A 6000-nucleotide genomic window follows, 5' to 3' on the forward strand; every position below is an offset into this window, starting at 1 on the left:
TACCTCCTTGGCCTCCATTGGTGAAAGCCACCTGGGAGTTTTATTTTCCAATAAATCTTTGTACCGTATCCAAACATTATATAGTGCTTTCCTGACAATGTGATTTTTAAAACCCTTATACACTTTAACCTTGTCATACCAGATATACGCATGCCAACCAAAATTATTATCAAATCCTTCCAAATCTAGAATGTCTGGATTTTCAAGAAGTAGCCAATCTTTTAACCAGCAGAAAGCTGCCGATTCATAGTAAAGTCTTAAGTCCGGCAGGGCAAACCCCCCTCTTTCTTTAGAATCAGTAAGTATCTTAAACTTAATTCTGGGCTTTTTGCCCTGCCAGACAAATTTAGATATGTCTTTCTGCCACTTCTTGAAACAGTCCAGTTTATCAACAATTTGTAATGTCTGAAACAAAAATAACATTCTAGGCAATACATTCATTTTGATCACTGCAATTCGACCTAACAAGGAAAGCTTCGGGTTTGACCATATTTCTAAATCTTTCTTTATCTCAGTCCAGCACTTATCATAGTTGTCCTTAAATAAGTTTACATTCTTAGATGTCATGTTAATCCCCAGGTATTTTACACTCTTTGCCACCACTAACCCAGTTTCCTCTTGGAATCTATCCCTTTCAACATTTGTTAATTTTTTTTCCAGTACCTTGGTTTTTTGTTTATTCAACTTAAATCCTGCGACCTGGCCAAATACTTGAATTAATTCCAAAGCTCTTTTGGTACTAGTGTCTGGCTCTTGCAAGGTCAGTACTAGGTCATCTGCAAAAGCCTTTAATTTGTAATGTCTGGCTCCGACCTGAATCCCTTTTACCAGCTGGTCCCCCCTAATCATATTTAACAGGACCTCCAGGACCGATATAAAAAGTAATGGGGATATTGGGCACCCCTGACGTGTCCCTTTTTCTATAGGTAATTCATCCATAACCACATTATTTACAATTAGCTTCGCCTTTTGCTCAGAATAAATTGCACTTATACCATTTTCAAACCTTTGGCCTACCCCCATCCCGTGGAGATTCTTTTTCATAAATTTCCAAGATATATTGTCAAAGGCTTTCTCCGCGTCCACAAAAATTAAAACTGCCTTCGTATTAATGTTCACTGTCAACATTTCTATAATGTCAATTATATTCCTTACATTAGTAGACATATGCCTGCCCGGGAGAAAGCCTGCCTGATCTTTCTGAATCTCCTCCACCAACACCTTCTTTAATCTTTTTGCCAAAATGTCTGCAAAAATTTTGTAATCCACATTAAGTAGTGATATAGGGCGGTAGTTCTTGATCTGTTTTTTATCAACCTCAGTCTTTGGTATAAGTGTGATGAAAGCTTCTTTCCACGTCTCAGGTGCCCTTTTCCCCTCTAATATCTCGTTACAAACCTCCTTAAGTGGCTGGATTATCCAATCTTTCAAGGCTTTGTAATATCTGGAGGTTAGTCCATCTGGCCCTGGAGATTTCCCCAGTTGCATGTTTTGAATGGCACCCTCAATTTCTTGTTCAGTTATTTTCTCATTTAAAAGCGCCATACTTTGTTGCGAAATTTTTTGTAATCCATGTTTCTTAAGAAATTCTTCAATGTCTCTTTCGTTTTCCGGCCCTTGTGCATACAATCTTCTGAAATAACTCTGAAAACAGTTGCTGATCTCATTTGGTTTCGAAATGTTCTTTCCATCTACCTCCAAACTTGTGACTGTATTCAATTTCAGTCTCTTCTTCAATTGCCATGACAGGAGTTTCCCACATTTATCTGCCGATTCAAATGTCTTTTGTCTCATTCGTTTAATTTTCCATTCAATCTCCTGGTTCATCAATTCCATATATTGCTTCTGATACAGTTTGATTTGTCTCAAGATCTCATGTGACTTTGGGTTGGATCTCAATTTCTTTTCACTGTCTTTTATCTTTTCCAAAATTTTATCTTTCTTCTCCTGTTGTTTCCTCCTTTTCAAAGAATTCTGCTGTATCAAGAAACCCCTCATCACGGCCTTGCTTGCGTCCCAGATCACTCGTTTCTCCACTTCTGTCCTTAGATTTATCTCAAAATAGTCCTTCAAAGTCTTTTGGGCCTTTTGGTACACCTCTGGATCTTTAAATAGGGTGTCATTCATTCTCCATCTGAAGGAGCCAGCTGTTGTTATTTTCATTTCCATCTTTACTGCATTATGGTCGGAGCATGTCTTTGGGCAGATTTCCACTTTCTTTATCTTAGGAGCCATCCCACTAGTAATCCATATTTGGTCTATTCTTGTCCAGGTCATCTGTGATTCTGAAAAGAATGTTCCCTCCCTCTCGAGGGGGTTTCTTGTTCTCCAAATGTCGATCAGGTCCAAGTTGTCAGTCATTTCAAAGAAAGTCTTAGGTAGTCTCCCGTCCTTGGAGATCACCTGTCTTTGTGCTTTGTCCATATTTGTAGAGACGACCCCGTTCATATCGCCTAATAGGATCACCTTATAGTCCAGATAGTTCATTAATGTCTCATGTAATTTCTTGTAAAATTCTGCCTTCCCTTCATTCGGTGCATAAATTCCAAATATCAAGATTTTTTCTCCTTGAATCTGTATCTCAATTGCCAAGATTCTGCCCTGTTCATCTTTGAAAATCTGTCTTGGAGCCAGTTTCTCTTTTGCATATATCACCACTCCTCTTTTCTTAACTTTATCTGATGAGATAAATTCTTGTCCCAATCTTTTATTTATAAGTAGTCTTCTCTGTGCTCTTGTCACGTGGGTTTCTTGTAAACAAATCAGATCCAATTGTTCTTTTTTCAAAATATGGAAAACCTCACGCCTTTTCCTGGGAAGGTTCAATCCATTACAGTTCCAAGTTAGAAATCTCAGAGACATTGTTGATTAGATACCTCCAACTGCACCCTGCAGCTGTTCTTCGTCCGTTGGTGATTTGAGTCCAAATGTCAAGTTCCCCAAGTCTGTATCTGCAGTTGAGTTCAGGACCCCTTTCACCAGGTCCTCTCCGTATTTATGTAGAAACTGTTCTTTATCTTGCGCTGTTTTTATCTTAACTTTCTTTCCTCTGAAGTTAAAAGACAAACCCTGTGGAAATTCCCACCTGAAAAGTATGTTGTTCTTCTTCAGCAGGTCCACCAAATTCTTGAACTGAGCTCTCACCTCCAAAATATATTTTGGGATATCCCTATAGATTTGCACAGAGACGTTTTGAATCTGAAGTGTTTTCTGATAATGCAAACTTAGTATCCTGTCTCTCTCCTCTTTCGACCTCAATGTAATCAGGCAGTCCCTTGGAATCTTCCTGCCTTGCCTTCTGCCCAATCTGAAGGCGGTTGTTATCTCAAATTCTGTCCCCTTTAGGTTTTCCTGCCAAAAATCTGAAATTTCTTTTGTGAGAAAGTCCACTAGGTTGTCCCCTTCACTCTCAGGAACCAACCTAAGTCTCAAATTCTTCTCCTTACGCTGCATGTCCCATAAAGAGAGGGTTGCCTCATGCTGGTCAAGCCTCCTACAAACAGGAACTAAATTTTCCTGTGTGGATTCCGCAGTAGTTTTGGCTTCTTCTGCAATTTTCCTTATTGTGGCGTTCTCCTCTACCAATTGTTGTATAATCTCTGTGTTAGACGTTACGCTCTTAGTATTCAAATCCAATTTTGCCGTTAAATCTGCCAGTTGCTTAGTATTTTCTGTACTCTGTTTATTCAATCTTTCTAAAGATTCATTTATCTTCAATAATGCCTGCGTCACTGACTCCATGAATGCACTTATTCCCTTTTCCTGTCCACCTGGACCTGTTGGCAATAGTCCTGATAAAGAGCCCCTTTTCTTATGTGCTGCCTTAGACTTGGATCTTGTTGCTATCTCATCTGCAGGGCCGCTCATGTCCCAAGGTCGTTCTCACAGGAACAGGTTTGAATGGAAAAATCCAGTGACTTTGTTACAACTGTTACTTTCAGCCCTCTAGAGGGAGCTGAGATCTCCAATGTGGCAAAGAAACAATGAATCCAAAACACCCTCTGAGGGGAAAGTTACTTAAAAGTTCTTTCAGTCTTTTCACTGCAACCATGTAATTTTTACAAAGTCTCAATAAGTTGTATCAAATAAAGTCTCCACTTTGCAACATCTCTGACAGGTCCCTGTCAAAGTGTTTTCTCCCAGGCAGTCCGTTCCCAGAGTCAGAGTCTGCGGTAAATTGTCCCTTTAAAAATTTCCCAGCAGGTTTCCTTTCTTTTTCACCCCCCCCCCCCGTTCCTGCTCCCTGGGGGGGGGGGGACTTAGGTCAATGCTAGTGTTAATCCTTTTTTTTAAGAGCTTTCCTTAAAAGATATCAATTGCAGCTTGTCAAGTCCGTTGCTTTAGCCGTCATGCAATCTGGGGAAGGCAGACTTCCTTTGTTTACCGTCCCCACTTTCGGCCAAATTTTTTAAAAAGATTAAATTTAAAGTCCCAAAAGGGTTGCCAATCCTACTCACGGGAGTCTCTTTCAGTCCAAATTTCAGGAAGAAGTCGGCGCTCTCCGCTAATGGCGATGCGGCTTCACTCCACGAGCTGGGTAGCGACTCTCAGCTCTGCGCACCCCCGATGCTCCTCCGGAGCCTTTAAAAAGGCTCTTTCGCAGTAAGAGGGGGCGCAAACGATGCCCACCGAGTCTCCTTGCTCACAGGCTTCCGCGCCTGTGATTTTAGGGGTCCCCGCTTCGCCGTAGCGGTCAGACCCGAACTCGCGGAGCAGCTCCCTCTCCGAAGAACGGAAAGCGAGCCGCCATTAGCGCTGGCGCCAACCGGAAGTCCCTTTCCCAGTGTTCTCAACCGCAGGCCCAAAGGAAGGCTCGTGGGAGTGGTTCAAAGAGCTATCAAAGAAGGATGTCAAAAACACCCAAATGACATACCTGCCGCACACCCTATTTTAAGTGGGATGGCCCTGTTTACTTTGAAGGAGCCCCTGGCTTGGCCTTCATTCTGGGGCATCCAAGTTTGCTTGATGGGTGAGTGAAATAGTACAGAGATCGGGCAGGTGAGTTGGAGAAAGAGCATAGAGATCAGGTGGGAGAAGGGAGTGCAGAGATCCAGTGGGTGAGATGGTACAGGATGCATGTGTCCCGCTTTGCCCTCCCAAAATGTTGGAGGGTATGGAATGCTTAGTTCTAGTGCTTTATTAAAGAAAGGTATGGATTGATGGAGCTAATCAGCCTTTACAGACACGGGACAGACACCGCAGCAGAGAGATAGCTTGTCTGTGCCCAAACATTTTTTATACACAAAGCAGCATACCTCATTTGGGCCAGGACTTCCCATCGCTCCACCTGACCTGTTGAAGGCATCAGGCATCTGAAGGCAACCTTGTTTAGGGAAGTTTTAATGTCTGATGTTTTATCGCGTTTTTAATATTCTGTTGGGAGCTGCTCAGAGTGGCTGGGGAAACCCAGCCAGATGGGAGGGGTATAAATAAATAAATTATTATTATTATTATTATATTAGTGGCAAATACTCAAATCTTACAAATCGTTCTCCTTTCTGGGCTCAAAGCCCAACACCCCAAGCCCACAGATAAGCAAGACAAATGGCTTATATCAAAGCAAGTGAATATAAACATACGTGAGCTCATTGCTACAACAACTACCAATTAATTGTACGGTTATCTTGACTACCAAGATGCACTGGTGGGGGAACGGGGGTGCGGAGGGAGCAGACCACCTCCAGCACCACTGTTCCAGTAGGGTGCCATCGCAGCGCCCCCGACATGCGCCACACATTCCCGCGTGCACCAGGTGCCACTCCCCCACAGGTGGCACGCCACACCTCCAGGAGGCGCCACACCCCTGTGGGCAGTGCGCCATACCCTCACAGGTGGTGTATCATGCCCCCCCAAGATGCGCACCATGCCCCCAGGGGACGCCAGCCATGCCCCCTCCTGCTCTCTGCCCCCGGTAGCGGAGCATGCAGCTTCGCCACTTTCCGAGCTGGCACTTGCAGGGCACCTTTGGTTCAACACACCCAGTCACCTCCTTTCTCCAGG

Source organism: Podarcis cretensis, assembly GCF_951804945.1.
Source record: "Podarcis cretensis genome assembly, chromosome: 4".
NCBI classification, from domain to species: Eukaryota; Metazoa; Chordata; class Lepidosauria; order Squamata; family Lacertidae; genus Podarcis; species Podarcis cretensis.